The sequence below is a fragment of the Marmota flaviventris genome, chromosome 9 (genome assembly GCF_047511675.1).
Source record: "Marmota flaviventris isolate mMarFla1 chromosome 9, mMarFla1.hap1, whole genome shotgun sequence".
NCBI lineage: Eukaryota > Metazoa > Chordata > Mammalia > Rodentia > Sciuridae > Marmota > Marmota flaviventris.
The window spans coordinates 29468171-29491183 of NC_092506.1; the positions used below are offsets into that span (position 1 = coordinate 29468171).

The following is a 23013-nucleotide window of genomic DNA, read 5'->3' on the forward strand; positions in this document are numbered from 1 at the left end:
ATGGGACACAATAGAAGCCGCTCCTGAAATAAAAATGTGTAATGAAAAAAAGCAATCATAGAGAATCATTTGGCAGCTAAGTAGGTAACCAATAAGCCAATAACCTGATCAATGAATGTTAGCTACATTAAATGCAAAAGATGATCCCAAAGTGTCCATTAGCAGAAATTCTAACAAATAAATTACATAAAAGCAATCAATACAGCCAGCTGAGAAAGTAAGCAGAAGAGTGGATTCGGAAACAATTTCCACGATTTGCACTGCTTGCGTTTGATTGCCTTTTTGGGTTTTACATCGCAACTATACTTCCTCCTCCATCTTCAGGCCCCTCTTTAATGCTATTTCTAAATTAGTTTTTTTTGTTCATTCTTAATTGTGTTGCTCGTGAAAAATGGATCAAGGCAGTCATTCGGGTTTTCTGTCTCTCCAGGAAACACCTTGCAAAAACATGCTCAATGTTTGCTAATGGCTTTGGAGGCAAAGAGAGTGACTTCAGAGTCCTTGTTTTGGAAGGCAGAAAGAGGGGAGCCCTAGGGTGGTGGTCGTGGGAAAACAGATTAGGAGAATGCCTTTTAAGCCAGGGAGGGAAAGGTGTCCTGTAATGATTGTCCAAGAGGTCACCTTGGCTCCTGACTGGAAAGGGAAAGCAGAGTACCATTGTGTGTGTCCTTGTGTGTAACCAGGTAGCTGGACAGAATAATTCCTTTTCCTCTCTAGGAGTTCATGTCGTTTGAAATTGTACACCCCATAGCATTTACACATCATGAGGTCAGCTGACTGGGAGGGGGCAGGGTAATGATCTCATAATTATGTATTATTTAACTGGTATTAAGCTTTCATGTGCTTCTCTGGCTGCAGAAGATTTTGCTTAGGGAAGGGATCCAGAGTGGGCTGTATGTGACTATATGCACTGAAGGGCTGGCTCTGCCCCCAGATAGGTCCAGCATCTGGGAGCCTTTAGAGGCCTCCTCTCTTCAGTCCTCCCAGTGAGGCTGGGAAGGGTACAGAGGGCTACCATTTACTAAAGACCCACTATGTACTAGCCCCCATGCTAGGCATGGGGAGATAATACCTAATTTTATTGACATTTGTTTCTAATAAGTGCTATTAGTGATTTAAAAAGAGCATTTTGAACATGCAGAGGAGACAATTCTCTGCCCACCCTAGTAGCAATATCATGGGATATCAGGATTCCAAGAGGAAATGTTATCAGGAAACGCCAATATTATTTATTCATAACAAAGGCAATTAATCTAGGAATGGGTGTCTCTAATGCCAGTGCGATAGTAGTTGTGTTACTAAGTCTCAGGATTAACTCACTTAAAATGAGACCAGTAAGAGGCAAAAACATCATCTCTTCAAAGCAAGGAATAATATTAAGTCTCAAGAGCCAGAAGTCAAGTTCTTCTTTCAATTTATGGAAAAAGGAAAAGATCCTTTAGTTTTGCATGTAAAAAAAGTAAGCAACATGTCCATTGTTTTTAAGGAAAAGTATAAAGTAAATATGCATAGAAAGTTGATATTATAAAGTAATACTTTTAAAAGCAAAATCATGCATACAAATATAAAATGAATACATGTCAAATTTTTATTTAACTCTTTAATTAATGAGGAAACTAGTAAGATGTTACAACAGGTTCAAGGGAAAATTCAAAAAGCAGATATATAGGCATGTGGGCAATCAAAAATACTGACATAAATCTGCTTTAATAGATGCAAAACCCCTCTGAAGGAGGATAGGGGAGACAATTTTCGAATTCACTGACATGTCATTGAATTCTGAGATTCCTACCCCCCAGCGTGTAGGCCCTGAGGAAAGCAGCACTACGAGCACAATGGATCTCATTGTCATGATCAGGAAACATTAGATGACACAGGTGACGGGATCTGAAGGTGTAATTAAATCTTCAAGACAAATTAATCAAAAGGGAGATTATCCTGAATGGGTCTGACCTAATCAAGGAAGCCATTTGAAGCAGGAAGACTTCGGCAAGGCCTTTGAAAAGCAAGCTGTGGCGAGGGCAACCTGGTGGGGAAAGGCAGGCAGACTCTCTCCACAGCTTCAGGGAAGCTGGGGACCTGGCCCTCAATTCTAGAGCTGCAAGATGAAGTTGGCTAACGGTGATCTTGGAAGAGGAGTCCCAGATGAGATTCCACCCAGGCCAACACCCTGGTTTCTCCTGCTGAGACTCTAGGCAGAAGACCCAGGAAAACTGTGTGGGGACCCCAGACCCAGAGAAAATATAAGATAATAAGTGCATGGTATATTAAGTTGCTAAATTTGTGTTTATTAAACAGCAGTAGAGAATGAATACATCTGTTCATTGAGGATAACTTTTGTATTGCTAGGCACCAGTTAGCTAGGACATACAAAGTTGTAAATAGTTCAAGGGCACAAAGAAGCAGAGACTCCACAGAATCAAATGACCTGGAAGGGTGCCCAAGATAACACCTCGATTTCCATTGAATTAAAATAATTTATTTGGTCCATTTCAAAGTCCTTCCATACAGTGAGAAATGTTTTATTTGGTAAAGCGCCTGTTTGACAAACAATATTGCTTTATTCATTTTTATTTATTTAAAGAGAACCCCCTTTTTTTTTTCACTGCATGGATTTAGACTATACTTTGTTTTGTTTTGTTTAGCTTTGTGGTGCTAGGGATCCAACCCAGGGGCTCTGATCTGATACACCCAGTCCTTTCATCTGTTTTTCTGGACTTGTAAGGAGGTGAGGGGTGGCTAGCTTCCAGAAATTACAGAGTGGAAACCCAGGACAGCTGCAGAAAGGTTGCACAGGTCTGAGCTTCACCACGCACCAGTCCCTGCTGAGGTTGAAATGGAGCTGGGAAAAACACAACCTGGACCCCCAGCTTGGTGTCCTACATGTGACTTAAGTGAAGGCAGATTTGATCTATCTATTTATTCACTCAACAAACAAATCCAGTGGCTACCCAGTTCTAGACAGAGATACACAGGTGAACAAAAAAAAAAAAAAAAAACCAATGTCCCCAACCTCACAGGGTTTAGAATCTAATGGAAGGAAAATAACCCAGATTCTGAGCACTATACTGTACTGCTAGAGTCATTCTTTAGTAATATAAGGACAGGTAACACAAACAAGCACTTGCTATGTTTAGCATTTAGTGATTGTTCTAAGTTCTTTACCCAGGATAACTTACAATGCCATAGTAACTCAGTGAGGTAGGTACCATTGTTATCCCCCCAATTGCAGGTGAGAAAACTGAGTCAAAGAAATGTTCAGGGACTTCCCCAAAGTCCCAGCTAGTGAATGTCAGAGCTGAGAGCCACAGCCAGACAGTCTGAGTCCTAGTTCTTAACCTAGTTCAAGTAGTATCATCTTTGCAAAAAGGAATCCTTTGAGCATGGGCGCAAGCCACATCTGGAGGCAGTTCTGAGGTATGCTTTGCAATTTACTCCTATTACCCCCAAACATCAGTATCATCAATAATGAGACTATGGGAAACAATTTTTTTTTTTTTTTTTTACATTTTCCTATGTCCACTGTGGGTGGTTATGCTGATGGTACACAAAGTAAAACTAAGAGAGATTTTGCCAGTCTTGCAAATCTGACACCTATTTAAAAAGGATTCTTTGTCCATCTCTGAGCCTCATTTCTGCTCTGATTTTGATGAAGTCTATTTTCTCCTCTGGGTGCTGTGTCTTAGAAATGCATACTGCTCTTCTTCCATTAGAATCCCACCCCCGGGCACAAGCTCTGTGGTGGCAATACCCTGCAGCTGCCCATAAACAATAAGTCACACAAAGGATAACTGAGGGTTTCAAGTTTCCTGTTTACAACCTCCATCCAATGGGGACCTCTCTGCGAGAAATGTAAGACTGGCAACAGATTAACAAGGGTTTGGTTATTTTACAAGAGAGAACAATGGTTCCTCTGACCACCACTTTTGATTCATTCCATCTCTGGTTTCCATGGAGCATCATAAGAGGATCTATGTGTGTGTCCAGAGTGGAGGGAGAGAAGCAGCCCCAGGCACACCAGGGAGGAAGCAGCCCCGGATGAGCCTCCCTCCCAAAGAGAGTACTGTGTCAACACTTGGGATCCAGTTCCTGTGTGGGTGGTTTGCTCTCTTGGGGAACACCATGATAACACAGTCTCCACTGGGGCAGTCTCATTCTTCCCTTGTCGGGAGGGTGATCTTTGCCTGTGAGTTGTGTTCTGTTTTCAAGATTATGCTTATCTCAATCTTTGATTGTGGCTCATTGAAAAATCTGACCTGCCAGCTGCCAGGAAATCAGACCTGCCAGCTGAACTGCCTCTCTGTCGGTAACCAGTGAAGAATTTTCTGGAACTGCTCTGGAAGTTAGGGGGACAAGGGTTGAGCATCCCTTATCTAAAATGCTCAGGAGCAGAAATAATGTGGATTTCAGATTTTGGAGTGTTTGCATGAGACTCAAGTCTCAACACGAAAGTCATCTAGGTTTCATATTCACCTTATGCACACAGCTTGACGGTAATTTTACACAACATTTTTGATAAATCCGAACTCAAAACCAAGTTTGTGCACATCAACTCTCAGAATTGTGTCATCATGTTGAACCCCAAAAGGTTTGGGTTTTGGATCATTTTGGATTTCAGATTTTCAGAGTAGGAATATACTATGCAAGACATCTGTTGTTTTGGGGTGTCTAGAATCAAATCCCTCTTTCTTCGCCTCTTGCACCGTGGGTCCCCTTCCTCAGCCATTTGATTCCCCTGTTATTACACACCTGGCTCAGAGGTGGAGCCTGTGAGTTAGTCCTAAGCCAATCAGGGCCTTGTGTTTCCTTGGCTTCCTGTGATTGGTTCATTGGTAGTTGTGCCACCGTTAGAGCCAATCAGAAGAGCAGTGAGGCTTTTGCTGGGAATTCTGGGAAGGAGACTCGCTCAGTCCTGGCTGGACTCAAGAGGTGGGAGTTTGGAGCAGCTGTGGCCATCTTGCTGCCTGCAGAGAGCGCCCGTCAGAGGACGCAGTCAAGCCAGGAAGAGGATGGCGGGGACCCTGGATCTTGGGCACAAGACACTCTGAATCAGTGTCTGCAGCAAGCCCTGCTTCCAGACCCGCAGTCTGTGATTCACTAAATTTCCTTGAAGCCCTACTTGGGCTGGGATTTCCTCTTTCTTGCAAGGCAAGAGCTATTTGCCCCTCGGGAAAGTTGAGGGGAAGCCTAAGAACAGGAGCGGAAGGGCAGTTCATAGCCCTTCAGTCAGGAAAGTGATTCTCATCTGAGGCTATTTGTCCCTTCACATTTATCATGAAAAGACAGAAACTGCAACATGTGCTTTTAGAGCCTATAGCTTTTCCATTTCCTATCTAAACTGACATTTTTATGGCGGGGGAATCTGTCCAATTTATTATTTAAGTGATGGCTGGTTATGTCTTAAAGTGAACACAGACACGAGTTGATTCCTCAGTAGAAGCCATGTATATCTGTTTTTGGTCACCCTGCCTTTTAAATGCATATGATGTCACTCTTTTCACCTGAGGGATGCTGTAGGAGGACCCTTGGCCACTAAGCCCCTCTCTCAGCCGATGTCCCCAGAGGGCCTACAGCAGTGCTTTATTTTTTAAAGAGAGTATTCCTGCAAATCCATAATTCAAATTCAAGCCAGAGTGGACCTCATTGTTCTCCCTCTCATGTTCAAACCCAGTTCTCAGGTTTTACATTAGGCCTTCTGGTTCCGTGTCCTCTGACAATGGCTTGTGTGTAGTGGATCAGGGTTTTTTATTGTTCTTTAGTGTAGGCTGATTTTTTTTTTTTTTTTGTACCAGGGATTGAACTCGGGTGCACTTAACCACTGAGCCACATCTCTAGCTTTTTTTGTATTTTACTTAGAGAAGGGGTCTCAGTGAGTTGATTAGGGCTTTGCTAAGTTGCTGAGGTTGGCTTTGAACTTTCAGTCCTCCTGCCTCAGCCTCCAGAGCCACTGAGTTTAGGTTGATTTTGATTTATGGTTTTTAACATATATCAGGGAAGGGAAGAAAGGTATTTTGCCACTTTTGCCCAGAATATTGGCCAAGTGGTGGCTATCAGAGCCCTTTCAGTCTCAGTTAAGAATGAGAAATCTTCTTTCTGGTGAAAATATATGTGTTTTGTGAAAGTGTTAGAATATTTGAAATATGAAAATGATAGACTATTTCATGTCACTTTGTGACTAGATCTCTCTGTAATTCAATTCCTTCCCATTTCCTTCTCTCCAACATCTGAGATGGAATATTGTGTCATAGACACAAGGTCACTCAGATGTCAATTCAGAAGGATTCTGCCTACCTGAGACTTTCTCAATACTATCTTGGAGAGAACAGGGACCTTAAAATCAGACAGTTTGAGGTTCTTGTCCTGGCTTTACCATTCTTTTCCTGTGAGTTAAGGTGAGACACTTAACTTCTCTGGGCCTCAGTTTCCTCTTCTTTGAAAGAGGTAAGTCCTGGCTTGCAGAATTATTGGGACAACTGCACACAATAAAATAGGTAAAAGGTGTTTTAAGAATGTCAGTACTTCTCAAAATAAGCCAATCCCAAAAGACCAAAGGCCAAATGTTTTCTTCGATATGTGGATGTTGATTCATAATGGCAGGGGGGCAAGGGAAGAATAGAGGAACTTTTTTTTTTTTACCATTTTATTTATTTTTTTATTGGTTGTTCAAAACATTACAAAGCTCTTGACATATCATATTTCATACATTAGATTCAAGTGGGTTATGAACTCCCATTTTTACCCCACATATAGATTGCAGAATCACATCGGTTACACATCCACATTTTTACATAATGCCCTATTAGTAACTGTTGTATTCTGCTACCTTTCCTATCCTCTACTATCCCCCCTCCCCTCCCCTCCCATCTTCTCTCTCTACCCCATCTACTGTAATTCATTTCTCTCCTTGTTTTTTTCCCATTCCCCTCACAACCTCTTATATGTAATTTTGTGTAACAATGAGGGTCTCCTTCCATTTCCATGCAATTTCCCTTTTCTCTCCCTTTCCCTCCCACCTCATGCCTCTGTTTAATGTTAATCTTTTCTTCCTGCTCTTCCTCCCTGCTCTGTTCTTAGTTGCTCTCATTATATCAAAGAAGACATTTGGCATTTGTTTTTTAGGGATTGGCTAGCTTCACTTAGCATAATCTGCTCTAATGCCATCCATTTCCCTGCAAATTCTATGATTTTGTCATTTTTTAGTGCAGAGTAATACTCCATTGTGTATAAATGCCACATTTTTTTTATCCATTCATCTACTGAAGGGCATCTGGGTTGGTTCTACAGTCTAGATATTGTGAATTGTGCTGCTGTGAACATCGATGTGGCAGTATCCCTGTAGTACACTCTTTTAAGGTCTTCAGGGAATAGTCCAAGAAGGGCAATAGCTGGGTCAAATGGTGGTTCCATTCCCAGCTTTCCCAGGAATCTCCATACTGCTTTCCAAATTGGCTGCACCAATTTGCAGTCCCACCAGCAATGTACGAGGAAGTTTGGATTGGGCAGAGGAGAATAAGGAGAGGAGAGAGGGCTTGGGGTTAGGAAAGATGGTGGAATGAGAGTGTCATCATTACCCTAGGTACATGTATGATTGCTTGAATGATGGGACTCTACATCATGTACAACCAGAGAAATGAAAAGTTGTGCTCCATTTGTGTACAGTGAATCGAAGTGCATTCTTCTGTCGTGTATAACTAATTAGAACAACAATAAAAAAGAATGTTAGTGCTTCCATCCTTTTCTCTTTCTGTCCTCAGTATGGGAATAAGCCCACAGGACACATGCAGGTGAAATAAATGCAGGTTCTGGTCTCCTGGCCAGGAGAACGGCTTCTGGATGAGTTTGGGCTGTGGTGCAATCTCTCTCTCTGCAGAGAGAGATCAGAATATTTTTAACTTTGCCAACAGGCCACGTGCAGGAGACACAAGCAGGCTGCTTTGAGTTATTAAAGCTGTTTAGAGAGAGAAGCAGCTCAGGGAGGCCTGCCTTCTGGGTCTGTCTCATTGACAAGGGGGTGGGCTTTTGACCTCTGTCTGTCATGTGATCTTTGTGGTTTCTGTCTGCCCTGACTTCAGTGGTCCATGTTATTCAGACTTGAAAGGAAATGACAAGGTCCAGTGAGCTAAGGGTACCTGGGGAGTTCATGTGTCTGTGACATGTCAGAAAGTAACTCAATTAACCAGTGGTACAGAGAGAAGAGAATCTGTGAATGTCTGTTTGAGAGCAGAGACAACTCGCCACTTCTATACCTGGGATACACACCAGCCCCTTGAAAATTAAAGGTTCACATGGGCTCCATGATTATGGGGCTCAACTGGCCAGGAAGGGTCTGGAGAGGGAATAACAACAAGCAATTCCTGGCATTTAAAATTTTATGCATCCAAAATAAGATAGATGAGATCTTAGGTATTTTAAATCCTGAACCTAACAGTTCAGAACCTGTAAAAATGCAATGTCAGCAGTAATAAACTCATATGTATAGTGCTTTTTAATATCCAAAACATTTTCATATAATATATTAAGGCTGATCCTTTCTATTTCCTGGGAGTACATAAGTTAGCTTTCTTGTTTGTCTTGATCAAAGGTCAGTTGGTGGCATGGAATTCAAACCCACTACAGGTACCAGTTGTATGTGTAATAGTCAGACTATCACTCTACCTTTCTAAGTGATAGAGCTCAGCACCTCAGTGATGTTTTTCTCCCCAGTGTTGCCTGAAGCTAAGACTTGGCTATCAGTTCTTGCTGCCAAGTTTGCACTACACTTGTAATTGTGTGAGCTCTGTAGCACTCTCGAGAAAAGGCAATCCACCTACCCCATCTTGCAGCCTGCCCTTAAATTCACAAGGATACATTCCTACATGGAGTCTCTGGATATTGTAATAAGATTGTCACATGTCGTTAATGCAGTTTAGTTCTGCATCCTAACTGACTGGAAAAACTGATTCAATTGCAAACTTTTTTTTTTTTGGCAACTGTATGAGCATCTTCCCAAAATATATTAGAGTTGCCACTGACAGATGGTGTGAGATGGGCCCAGGGATGCTGTTGACAGATATCTTGCAATGGATCTTATTACATTGACATATCTGAAGAATTCTCATGGGAAATGTCTTCACAGGCCTGAAGGCTGACAGAACAAGATGGAGGCCCTTCAATACAATTGCCAATAAGGAAAGACGGAAAATGGGAACAACTTTCCAGAGATAATTTAGCAATATGTATAGAGCCTTGGGAATTACCTTTTGACCTAGGATTTGTCTTCTCAAGTTTTAGCTGCAAGAGTTGCTTAACCACGTGTGGAAAGATTTTGTATGGAGATCTTCTTTGCAACATAATATATATAATGGAAGAAACTGGAAATCTCCAAAAGTCCCATAATATCAGACAGAAATACACAAGTTAATAGTTGTCCCTCCCTATCTATGGGTTCCATATCCATGAATTCAACCAATTCATATCAGAGACATAGTTGACCTATGATGGTTGCATCTGTGTTGAATATATATAGACTGCTTTTTCTTATCATTATTCCTTGAACAACACAATAAAATAATATTCGAGAAAGGTATTGGGTATTGTAAGTCATCTAGAGACAATTTAAAGTGTAGGAAGGGTGTGTGTAGGTTACAGGTAAATACTATGATATTTTACTTGTGACAATCCTTCTTAGATATCCATATATAACTGTATATTTATATTCATACTCACTATGATTTAAAAAGCAGGATAAAGAATAATTTATTTAGGATGATCTGTTTTGTAAAAGGAAAAAAAGACTGTTGACAGTGACCATCACTGGGTGGTGTTATCACAAGTGATTTGTCATCTGTTTTGTATTTTAAGTGAACAAGAAAGCTTCTTCAGGTAATAAAAAATATGTGCTACCGAAAATTTATGTAAACTCTAATCCATAGAAAACTTTGAATAGGAGAAAGCATTTGCTATAATCAATACAACTGTTCAATGCTAACTTTTATATACTAGCCTTTGTCTATGTACATGGAATTTTTTTTTTCCAGCGCTGAGAATTGAATCCAGGGTCTCACATATGCACAACCACTGAATTCTAGCCTCAACCTGGAAATATTTTTATGTATTCAGAAATCATCTACAGTTTTGTGTTCCATTTTTTACAATCCAAGTAAAAATAATACATGCAAAACCTCTGATGAATCTGAAAAAATCTCAGTGTGCATACGCTTATTTGGTCCAAAATAGATATCATATGAATTATTAATTTGTGTCCATCAGTTCTGAGTTACTGTAACAAATACCTGATTTCACCAGTTTATAAAGATAGAGAGTTTATTTTGGGTCCTAGGTTTGGAGGTCTCAACCCTTGGTCAGTTGGTCCCATTGTTTGGGGCCTGTGGGGAGACAGAAATCAAGGAGGGAATACAGAGGGCAGAAAATCACTCCCCTCTTGGTGATTGGGAAGTAGAAGAGAGGGAGAAAGGGGAACTGGGGCCCTGCAATTCCCTTCAAGAGCACAATCCCAGTGACCCCACTTCTTAAAATTTCCACCGCCTTCCAACAGTACCACACTGACAACCAAGCCTTCAACCTATGGGCCTTTGGGGGACATTCCAAATCCAAACTGTAGCGTAACTGAATTGTTTGACATTTGACAATCAACATATATGGGTAACTTTCCTAATCCCAAAATCTGCTTCTCCAAAACAGTTTCAACTATCACCCCGTTCTATGGCAGAAATATTACCATAGGCTTGCAATCAGGCATCTATAACTTACTACCTGAATTTAACACATTTAACAGATATTTTTTTAAATACCCAAAATATCGTACAAGACATAAGATTTAAACTGAACTCACTGGAAAAAGGGAATAAATGGGCTTTAAAGAACAGTGAGTGAAAAAACATGGAACATTAGCCACAGCAGCAAAAATGATTTCGAGACAGATGCAAAAATGAAATTGAGAGAGACGGTACGACATGAGAGACTGTGCCTGAGACATCGATTTGATGTCCATGATGACAATGACCTCCAGGGGAACTGAGTAGAGTATGAAAATTCAGTACTTAAAAATCAAAATCAGGATCGAAGCAGAAAACAAATTTACTGCCTTCCAAAAACAACGCGGAACCTGTGGTTGTGTTATAACAAGGCCTGCCTCATGCAATTCAAGTCAAAATATGACTTTCATCAGAGAATTATTTTTGTTCTTCCATGAAATAGAGCAGGAAATATGTTATGAAATTATTTGCCAAGGTCAAGAAAACATATAATCTTGATGACAGGGGGAGGGAAAATAAAAGAGAACTAACTGAACCCGTGTCTAGACCAGTGATTCTCAACTGGGGGCAACTCTGTCCCTTGGAGGACATCTGGCAACATAGGGAGACATTTTGGGTGGTCATGGTTAAGGAGGTGGGCGAGTGCTGCTGGCTTCCAAACAGTGGGGGCTGAGATGGTGTGGGTCCACAGCGCACAGAAGAGCTTCCTACAACAAAGAAACGTCATGGATGCTGAGGAGCCGGGTGCAGACAGTGACAACTGATCTGGGAAGAAATGACCAAATTCTGCTGATCTGCTCTCCAGTGGTGGTGGGGAAGGTAGCAGGTGGCTGAGGGAGGTGCTCACTTCTCCCAATTCTCCTGCACAGGCCATAGGAAGGATGGCTTCCAACTGCTGATGGCCAAAGCATTTATATAAAACTGTAAGTATGGGAAAATCTTGATTTAGCTGGAATTTATGCAGGCAAGGCACCAAGTCTCGCAGATGTTTTTCTCCCCCCTCTATACAAGGAGAAAGGAGCAAAATACAAAAGGAAAAGGCTCATTTCAGGGACATCGAAAACATGTCCGAGGGTGGCGTTCAAAGTCTCCTCAATCTCCTGTTTAGTTTTGGTTTGTTTTTTCTGGACAATGGGAATTGGGGTCCAGAATGCTTAACCCGTGATACAGCCTGACCCTCAACTGTCAGACGAACATTAAATTACTTTTGGAATAAACTGTGCTTCTTAAAGACAGGAAACCCAACTCATACTTTTCAGTAAGATTTCCAACGTCAAGAGTTGATGTGAAAAAGGTTTTCTCTGAAATAACCTGGAATCTCCCATTCCCTGGACATTTTGACTAATTGGAGTTTTCCTGTAGCTTACATTCTTTAACATAGCCTTGACATTGGCAAGTTTTACAGGAAGGGCTACTGGACGGTATTTCAAATTCAACTCCAAATGTTCCCTTTCTGCATTTTACCTTGGTAATGTTGGAATGCATTAAAATAAGCAGGCAACATTCCTTTGTGATCAACAAATCAAGGTGAGGGCTTTAAAAAAATCTAAATAAAACAAAAACATTCAATAGATAAAGAAGAGTTGAGAGCATCAGAAGAGAAAAGTCTGGTTCCGATTTGCTTATTCCAGTTGGGAGCTTTATGCTGCACAGCTGTGTCCATTTTGAGGCGTTTGCAGAGTCTGATTTAAGCACTTGCATGATTTTTTTACTAGGTTCAAACCACATTGAGGTCCAAGGTTTTGCCTGGATCTCCCTAATCTCATTCTGTCCGGGCTGACTTCAGCCAACACCAGCTCTTCTCTAGACTTACTTGCTAACTGACAGCCCGCAGACAGTATGGTGTCCAAGGATGTGGGGCTGAGGGGAGGCAAAAGCCATGCTGACTCCAAAACTCCAATCACCTTTAATTAGTCAAGAAAGATCAACTGCTCCAGAATGTTCTTCTACTGAGACAGGCAGAGCCAGAAGGCCGCAGTGGGCTCCTGGGTCTGTCTGAAGATCTTGTGTTTCTCATTTACTTTCTTTGGCTTTTGTTTTTCCCACCTTTATAAATAAGGTGCTAAAAATTGCTATCCTAGTTCCTACTGGATATAGCAATGTTTTACTTAGAATATGCAGAAATGTTCCTAGTATGTCTGGAGCTGGGAGATCTCTCTGTCCCTGATTCTCTCCCTCAAGGTCGAGAATCTCCAGTATGATACAATTCTAAGAAAGTTGGATGTCAGTGAACTAGAATCTCCCTAACAGGACATCCGGTCAAGGCGTTTTTTCCCCCCTGTGTAATAACATGGAAGAGTGAAAATAGCATCAAATTTGGTTCTCCACGGACCTGGGAGAACTGAACCTGGGTTTCAGCCACGTGACCTTAACAAAATCAATGTGCTTTTCTGAGATGCAGCTTCTTCAACGATAAAATGGTTTTATCAGGAGTACCAGTATGTGGTGGGGATTAAAGTAAACCATCCAGGAAAGGGAAACAGTTGGAACTCAATGTATGTGGGTCCCATCACCTACCCTTCCCAGATGCAACACAACACTCACACACACAGACCACAGTCATTTGTGGGCCCTGTGGATGCTTTGCTGAGTGCTTCTTAGGGGAAAGAGTTGAAGCATTGAAACTGAACCAATGGTGAAGACTGAAAGTGAACAAAGGCAATTCTTAGAGCAGCTTCTGAAATAAACTTATGACAGGTCTGACTCTTTGGTTTTCCACACAGTGTTCTGAATAATGAGAACTACGGGTTCTTCATGGAGACCCTAACATTCCACAAGATCCTCAGTCGTGACTGAAAAGGGACACTGTGTTCTCATGTGTTGGTTAGGACTCTTGTTGCTGGTTATATAAACTACCTCAAGCTGGTGTGTGTGTGTGTGTGTGTGTGTGTGTGTGTGTGTGTGTGGTGTAAGGGGATATATCAATGTGTCTTATGGAGCCAAAACTCGTGTCTACTTCTTTCTGTGTATCTATTTCATTTTTTACTTTCCCAAACACCAGCTTTTTCTTCACTTCTTAAATGACAGAAAACAACTGTCCCACAATTCTAGAGGTGGCGTTACAGGCCCAATCACTTGAAGAGCCTGGTGCAGGCAGCTGTTGCTCCCTTTCCAAACTCTTCAGAAGAGATGAGAACCCTTTAGGTACACCACCCACCTCACCTCTAATCAGCTTTGGCCAGGGGGACAGGATCCCGTTGTACAAAGATGGCTGCCGGAGGCTGTCTCTTGGGGTCCTGCAGATGCAGATAAAAGAAGAGATTTTGAAGGATGGGGGAAAGGAGGCGGCATTAGACATAGACACACCAGAGGGATCATTCCACTTTACACAGTAGGAAAGAAAGTGAGTTAATACATATGGGAGTCGTTTTCAATAGCCAGGGGAACAATCTAAAAGAATTTTCACATATCCCACAGTTAAGCCAAAATTTTAATTAACCCAAACTTATTTTCCCCTGCATCCTCATTGTAGCCTATACAAAGGGGGTTGCCCACCCAGCCACCTGTTCCCCTTCCTAGTTGTCAGGACTCCACATTTATTTGGGTATCTTGCTCCTTCCTGTCATAGCAGGGGATCCCAAGCCTGTGTTTAGAAATCATTGAGTCTGATGGCTGCATTGTGACCCCATTTGCCTTTCTAGTGATTGGTTTAGACAGGTATGTGACAATCCTGGCCAATAAAATATGATGGGGAATTTGTTGAGAATCCTTGGGCAAAATGTTTTTCTCCCAGATGAAAAGAAACCCACAGGATCACTTTCCTTCCTTCTAGACACTTGTGCATGGGTATGATGCCAGTCTTATGACCACGAGGAGCAGAAAGATCACAGACCTTAAGTCCCCGACAGCATCATTTGAGCGACTTAGGAGGCTAACCCACCTCAGACTGCTTTACCTCCAGGATTCTTGCTATTTGATTGAAAGAAATGTTCTTATTGTTCAAGGCGGTTGAGCTGATTATTAACTTTTAGCTACTTGCATCCCCAGACATCATAACTGACACACCTCCTAATTAATACAAGTTATGAAGGCACAAGTAAGACATGCTTTAATGAGAGTCGACTTAATAGCAGGAGAATAATCCTGCAAATGCTTAAGAGAAGATGTCCCATTGGCACCATTGATATCGGTAACCAAGAGATCACAAATCACTTCTAAAGCCCCCGGAGGCTTATCAATATATAGCATTTTGCAAGCACAACCACATTATTTTTTTTAAATATTCATAAGAAGCACCTCTAAGGAATGATCTGTTTAGAGCAGCTTTTTTATGCTTCAAAGTCCTCACCCCTCTCGACAGGGAGTTGGACAAGTTTAAAGTGGTTTCATTGTGTGTTCTGCTTGCTTGAGTTTGATAAGATGTGTTCTCGTGACAGGTCTGTCCCTGCAGTGGGTGCCTGGGATGCTTTGATGTGGGCTGCGTTCGGACAGCCTAATACTTGGGGGAAAATGTGCTGAAATTGAACAAGATTGCTTTCTGCCCAGCTGTTCTCCAAAGGCCTAGACATTTTTAGCACTGAGCAAAGAAGCTTGTATTTGTTTTGACAGTCTTGGCAGGGAGAACAATGGTTGATTATCCCAGTACTTTACTAACAAATAAGACTGCCTCCAGCAGAGATAAAATATAGGTCTTGACTTGATTGCATTTCATGTCCAAGGGAATTATCTTCTATTCATTCTGATGCCCTTTTCATTATGCAGTGTAGCTTTTTCGTTCTTTATCCTTGCTCCTTAAAGTAACCCGTGACTTCCACCCTGAGAAGGCAGATTCCCGAAATCCCCACGGGCATGGGGGTTTGATTATCCTGTAAAGCATGTATTTTTCACTTCTCCAATTGGATTCACCAGAAGCTATTTTTTGGTTGTTGTTGTTGTTTGCTTTTAGATCTCCGGACTGTATGGTTAGTTTCTTCTCTAATTTTCTGTCTGCTTGCTTTTGGTATTATTTATGTTGCTCCTACTATTTCAGCATATATAAGTCTTGGATTGTGCAGCATATCTATGTTTAAAAGGCTATCCTAGGTATTTTTCTTCCCCCATATAGAGGAATGTTGGACACAAAGGAACTTTTTATATTTTTAATATAAATACTTCTATTTCTCTATTCTCCACCTTCCAGAAGATTTTAAAAAGTAAATACTCTTGTAAGAATATCATATATACAGATTCACATACACAGCTCAGTGCATTTCCAGAAACTGAACACGTTTGTGTAATTATTGTCCTTCATGCCCCCTCCCTGTCACTTCCTGCCTTTTCCCAAAGATAAGCTCTGTTCTGGCTTCGAAGCCATTGGATGCCCTGTTCCTCTTTGCAGGGTATTGTGTCTGTCTGATTCAATAGGGTTGTCGTGTGTGGTGGTGGCTTCTTCACTGTTACTGTGGCATACTATTCGTCTCATAACATCGCCACGATTTAGCAGTCACCATTTGGTTCATGCACATCTGGATGATTACACATAGCACTGGTACCACGTTTCTGTCTGTGTCTTTTGTTGAATATATGTCTGCGTTTTCCCCCCAGTTATATGGACCTAGAAGCAGAATTGCTGGGGGGTTAACTCTGCTTATCACTGTCAGCAGATGGTCCCAATTTACACTTCCACCAAAGGCTTATGAAAGTCCTCTATTAATCCACATCCTTGCCAGCACTTGGTATTATTCTCTTTTGATTACACCAGTTCTGTTAAGTGTGTGGCAGTGTCTCATGGTGGTTTTATTTTGCATATTCCTGATGATTAATGAAATTGCATATATCTTTTGCTTATTGGCATTTAGATATACTCTTCTGTGAAGTACCTTGAATATATATATATATATATATATATATATATATATATATACACACACACACACACACATATATGTGCACATGCCATTTGACAAACACACATATATGAATATATTATTAATTAGTAAAATTTCTTTATATTTTACAGGAATGAGTTTTTTGTTGGTTATATGTATTGAAAATACTGTCTCCCCCTCTGTGATTGCCTTTTTACATCATCAAAGGGTCTTGACAAATAGAAGATTTGAAAGAGTTTTAAACTTACAAATATAATACAGAGAATTTCTGTACACCCTTCACTCAGCTTCCTCTAATAGCAACATATTACATAACCACAATACAATTATTGAAACCAAAAAATTAATATTGTCACAATATTGTTAACTAATCCACAGACCTTAATCGTATTTTGTTATTTTCCACTAATATCTTTTTTTCAGTTCAGGATCCAATCTAAGATTCCCACATTGTTTTAAATTGTCTTGTATCCTTAGTCTCTTCTAACTGGGGACAGTTCTTCAATCTTTGTCTTTTATAACTTTGACACTTTTGAATAGTGATTTTGTAGAATGTTCCTTATTTTGGGTTTATCTGATGTTTTCTCAAGATTATCAACACTCTTCCAATCATTAGTAACTAGAAACATACGGTTCTGGCTTAGAGTCTTTTTTTTTTTTTTTTAAAGTCAGGTGTTTGTTGTAAAATTTACAACTTCAATACACTACCATTCACCCTTTTTAGTGTGCAGTTCTGAATTTTTGACAAACATTTACAGTTATGCAACTACTACCAAGATCAACATATAGGACAGTTCCATCCTGCCCTAAAATTCCTTCATGCCCCTTTGAGATCAACCTCTTCCCTGGCCTTACCCCTTGGCAACTACTTATTATTAATTCGTCTAGGTTTTTTGTTTTTTGTCCAGAGTTGTCATAAAGAATCATAGAATATATCGGGCTGGGGATGTGGCTCAAGTGGTAGCGCGCTCGCCTGACATGCATGCGGCCCGGGTTCGATCCTCAGCACCACATACAAAAACCAAAGATGTTATTCCACTGAAAAAAACTAAAAAATAAATATTAAAATTCTCTCTCTCTCTCTCTCTTTAAAAAAAAAAGAGAATCATAGAATATAGATCCCTTTGAGTCTGACTTCACTTAACATATGTGCATTTGAGATACATTCCTATTGTTCTATCAGTAGTTTTTTTTAAATTGCTAAGATATCTACTACTGTATGGACGTACCACAATTTGTTTATTCATTCACCAGTTGATGGGCTTTTGAATTATTTCCAGCTTAGGGAAAATATGAATCAAGCTGCCACAGAAGTGTGTCCACAGTTTTTTGTGTAGACAGAAGCATTCATGGATGTCAGGTATACACCTAGGTATGGAATTGCTAGGTCATGTGATAACTGCATGTTTAACTATATATACAATTTCCAAAACATTTTTTCAAATGACCATGCCATTTGACATTCTCACCAGCAATGTTTGAGAATTCTAGTTGTTCCACGTCCTTGTCAGGACTTGATGCTGCTGGGTTTTTTTCCATGAATAGACTGAGGTTGTTTTTGGTTTTTGTTTTTGACAAGAAAACCACTGATGTGACATTTTGCTCTTCTCAGTTCATCATATCTGAATATACATAATATTGAAATTATTACTTCAATATTTTGATTAAGTGGTGTGTACTAGAATTCTCTATAGCAAAGTTACTATTTTTACCTTTGCAACTATTAAGTGCCCTGTAGGGAGATTCTCTGAGACTATACAAATATCCTAGTTCTCATTACAGTTTCACACACTAATTTTACCATCTCTTGTTGACTGCTGCCTGCAGTGACTATTACTCCATTGTTGTCTAGTGGGTATTTTCCATAACTGTATTCCCAAGTGTGTTAATTGGAATTCTGCTCTGATGAAGTACTATCCTTTCATTCTCACTTATTTATTCAATTATATCAATATAGACCCTTGGGTATTTATTTTATTCTATGGTTTATAACCTACTTCTTTCATATTTATTTTGTTGCTCAACTTGCCCCAGATTTAACCATTGGCTGCTCTGTCAGGTTGGTCCCTATTAACGTCAGCTATCATTTTCTGGATACTTTCTTACTTTCTGATCTCCCAAGATTTTCCAGGTTCATCTTGTATTTTCCCTTTCCAGGACCTGGTGTCAATCATTTTCCCAGGGATCCCCAGTTTTTATCATAGGATGATAGGTAATAGAAACCAATATCTTGGACTAAGGGTGCTCATTGTTACTGGGTATCATTGTTTCTAAGCTTCTCCAGCAGGAAAACTAGGGGTCTGGCGTTGTGGCTCAGAGGTAGAGCGCTCACCTAGCATGCATGAGGCACTGGGTTCAGTCCTCAGCAACAAAAAATTTTTTTTTAAAAATTGGGAAAACTAGGAAGTATGTGAAGTGTGTGAGAAGATGTGCAGCACACACACACACATTTATTTCTACTCCTATGCCTTCTGGATGAATTTATATTAAAAACCATGAAAAATAAATAAAATAAAAGTCATGAAAAAAATAAATTAAAAAAAGTCATGAATTCTTACTTTATTCTCTAATCCAATTTACTGCATGGCTCCTTTGATTCTTCAGTTACCATCATCTTTTATCTTCTTTCTTTGATATTGAAAAAGCTGGCTTCATTATCTACAATAGATTTATTTATTTGCATGAACTAGTATACACATAAAAATAATTTCAGAATTGCTCACCCATGCCCTTTATGAAAAACAACTTAACTTCACTAGCGTATAATAGTTCCATAGTTCTTTTACCTGTAGTTTTACAATATGTAACTAGGATCTGATTTTCTAAAGTGATTTAGTTAGTTTTTTCTTCTCCCAACATGTCAGTTGGTTATGTTACTCAAGAAATTGCTAATCTTGTTAGTTGTTAGTTATATTTATCTATCCCCCTGGAACTGGTTTTTGTAAACTTTTATTGCAATATCATATACAAAGAGAAAACGTATCAGATGGCTTACCAATGCAGATCCATGGGGAACACCTAGTGCACAACATGGTGTATTTCCACAGACTCTACAGTCCCAGGAACCAGCACCTCCGAAGCCCTGTCCTACACACTTCAACCACTACCCACTCCTTATGGTCACCATCGTAATAATTTTCAGGGGTGATGGATGTGGGATGCTTTCTTGACTCTGCCTGGAGAAACTGTTAACCCAGAGTTTCTGTGAGTGTGCCACAGATGGCTTACCAGTGCAGATCCATGGGGAGCACTCAATGAATCGGAATCGCTGGGTGTGGACTGAGTCTGTATTTCTAACCTGCTCTCCAGGTGATCCCTCAACCCCCCGGGGTTTAACCGCACAGCTCTCGCGGCTCCTTTGAATTATGGCAAAGCTCCACCATCTCAAGTACCAAAAGACAGTCTCACGCCACTTTCTCAGAGAAATGCAGGGAGAACCAGTGTTCATAGCTCACCGGGCGGCCATCTGGGCTGCTCATTTAAGTCACGGTTTATCTAGAAAGGAGACAGTTGACAGTTAAGATTCTCCACCCACACAGAAGGGACTGGCAGGACAATGGGACACAATATAATTTTTTTTTTCATTTCACAAATTGTCCTGGGGTTTTCATGACTTATCTACAAGGGTCCCTTTCTCTTGTGACTATCGGAGAGATCTTTCTCCCATCTCTGAATTCCTTGTGCAGCCCAAGAAGCAGAGCCAAACCCAGGGGTGGGAATGTCACGGGCTCTAGTGCCTCTGGATTTACTGAACTCCTGCCACTAAGCCAGCCAGCTGCGGCTCCTGCACCCTGTGTATCCTGCCTGTTCCTCACATGCCCGCTCACTCTTTTACCCAACGCTACCAGTAGAGCACAGTGACACAGACTCACACAGGTTAACAGATGCCAAGAGGTACCTGGGGACGTGTGAATTCGGGGCTGTCACCTTGTTCCTCATTTAGGCAGCTGGCCAGCACCTGGGAGATTTTTCTGGATTTACCAAACACACATCTGAAGCTGAGAGAAGGGAGAGGCTGGTGGGAACAGGGAACGGAGCTGAGCCCTGTGGAGAGAAGGCTTTGGGAGCAGCAGGCCTAGTCTTAGAACCCATGCCTGCTACTTCCTGTGTTACTGTGGGCAAGTCACTTAACTTCCCTGAGCCTTTCTTCTGTTATCTTTAAAAGAGGAGACTTTGATCTATTCTTTGCAGGTTTGTGTAGTGTATTAAAGGAAACAATGTTAAAAGTAGCTGTTAAAATTATGTTATATAATAAGCTTTCATTTGTGTCATGGCCATTTTCCTAACATGAAAAACCTGCTTGGCAAGTTACCTAATTGCTCAGTGTCTCGGTTTCCTCCTCTGTAAAGCAGGGACAATAATAGTATCTCACAGGGCGGTTATGAAGATTCAGTGAGTTAATCTCTGCCAGACGCTATAGAGCAGCATTAAGCACATAGACAGAAACAGGGCTGGTCTATGACATGCCAACTTAGGTTCACACTCATTTAGAGCCACCGGAGAGTTAAGAGGAGGCTGGAAATGTGGGATCCAAGATTGGTCTGGTTTCCCAGGAGACAAAACAAGTAACTGCTCTCTAAGTAGGTGCTGCTCTAACACAGACTGGGTGGCTTATAAATGATGGTACTTTATTTCTTACCTGCTATAAGGCTGCCTGTCCACGACTGGGGTGCCAGCATGGTTGGTTCTGGTGAGGACCCTCTTCCAGGCTGCCGACTGCCTACCCGCTTCTCCTTGTGTCTTCACAAGAGAGCTCAGGAGCATGGGTAGGGGGTCCTCTTATAAGGACCCTAATCCTCCAGGGCTGGGGGTGTAGATCACCAGTAGATCACCTGCTTAGCATGCCAGCACCAAAAAGTGGAGAGAGAGAGAGAGAGAGAGAGAGAGAGAGAGAGAGAGAGAGAGAAGGGACAGTATTTCATTCATGAGGACTCCACCCTTAGGACCTTAGCACAACCCGTACCCCTCCCCACCCCCAGGCTCCACCTCCCAATGTCACTCATCTGGGATTGAATTAAACTTAGGATTTTGGGACACAAACCTCCAGTTCAGAACATGACCTTCTGGTTGCAGACCCGCTCTCCCCTCCTCTCTGGAACGAGGGAGCCTTTTCTTACAGGGGGTCCCTGCTTTCTCCTTCTTTTCCTACATGAATTCAAGCACGCAGACAAATCATATTAATTATCTACTGCTATCTAATAAATTACCCTCAGAACTTAGTGGTTTAAAGCAAACATTTATTACCTACATTTTCTTGGGGGCCAGGAGCCTGGGAAGAGCTGGGCCCCGTGGCTGTGCTCGGGCTGTCTCAGGAGACAGTGGCCAAGGTTTGGCTGGGGCTGCGGTCATCTGGAGACTTGACGGGCCAATGGAGCCGTTCCCAGGACAGTTGCTCATCCGTCTGTAGGCAGGAAGCCTCTGCTCCTGACCCTGTGGGTCTCTCTGTAGGTTGCTGGAATCATCATACAGCATGGTGGCTGGCTTCCCCCAGAGTAAGATGGAAGAGCCACAGAAACGACAGTATATTTGTTTTTTTACCACCCAACCTCAAAATTAAAACATCATCATTTCTGCAACAGCCTGTTCTCTGGAAGCCAGCCATTAAGGCCAACCCTCATTCCAGGAGAGGAGAAGTAGGCATATTTTAAAATCAGGATGCCACCATGATAGATCCTCCATAGGTTAGGGAAGGAGGTCACTTCCCAAATGAGCCTTCTCTGTGTCTCTTTGATTACCCAGCTGATCCCTCCTGGAAAGAGATTAGAAATTTCAAATTCTCAGCAGAGTTGAAAATAGGACCAGAAATAAAACAGAAAATAGTGAGGGTTCACAGCTTCCCCAGGCGAGGCCCCTGGCTGGGCCTTAGGAGGAGGGGAGAGAGACAGAAAGAGGAAGTCACACTGAAACAGGAAGAGGCCTCACTCCCCGTGGTGCCTTCCAGGCCCTTTCCTCTCCCAGAACTTATTCGCAATAAGTGGGTGAAGAATCCTGTAACTACAGCAAATGGTGGCACAGGAGGAGGGTGCCCACCCAGCCTTGCGGAAAGGGGGCCTCCCTGGGAGTAAACCGTGCTGGGGTGTGGACAGGGGCCTAGCGTAGTGTTCACACCCCCAGGAGCAACACCACAGCCCAAAGGAGGGTCCAGGGCATTCCTGAGCTGGGAACACTTCCACGTGCTGGAGCAGAGAAGGGGGCAGTTTCCTCTCCAAGGCTTGAGAGCAGGGGCTACAGGCCCCAGGAGCCAGGATCTAGAAGTTCTTTCTGGACAGGCACAAGTTGTTTCTGGACCACCTTCTGCAGAGTACACGGACCCCACTCCTGTCCCCCGGTGAGGGGCAGGTGCTCTATTCTGAGAGCAGGGGTGGGAGTAAGAGCCCGGCCTTCTCAGACCAGGAGGCAGGCCTCACCGCCTCCCCCACCCCAGCCCTGCACCGCCAGCAGCCCTCAGAGCT

General features: G+C 41.8%; 1 long non-coding RNA gene across 6 annotated transcripts; it reads right to left on the reverse strand.

Moving 5' to 3' along the window:
- Positions 1-6872: 6872 nt before the first annotated feature.
- Positions 6873-22363, reverse strand: LOC114093788 (uncharacterized). Of its 6 annotated transcripts, none has more exons than XR_011708536.1 (8): positions 21806-22363; positions 21603-21706; positions 21201-21393; positions 20460-20605; positions 19120-20056; positions 18031-18183; positions 13917-13990; positions 6873-11461 (listed from the first exon to the last, which is right to left on the reverse strand). It is a non-coding gene; the product is annotated as an uncharacterized lncRNA (long non-coding RNA). The 6 variants fall into 6 exon arrangements; XR_011708539.1 differs by lacking the exon at positions 6873-11461 and having other exon boundaries at positions 13746-13990; positions 19120-19219; positions 19790-20056; XR_003582926.2 differs by lacking the exon at positions 6873-11461 and having other exon boundaries at positions 13746-13990; positions 21810-22363.
- Positions 22364-23013: the final 650 nt, after the last annotated feature.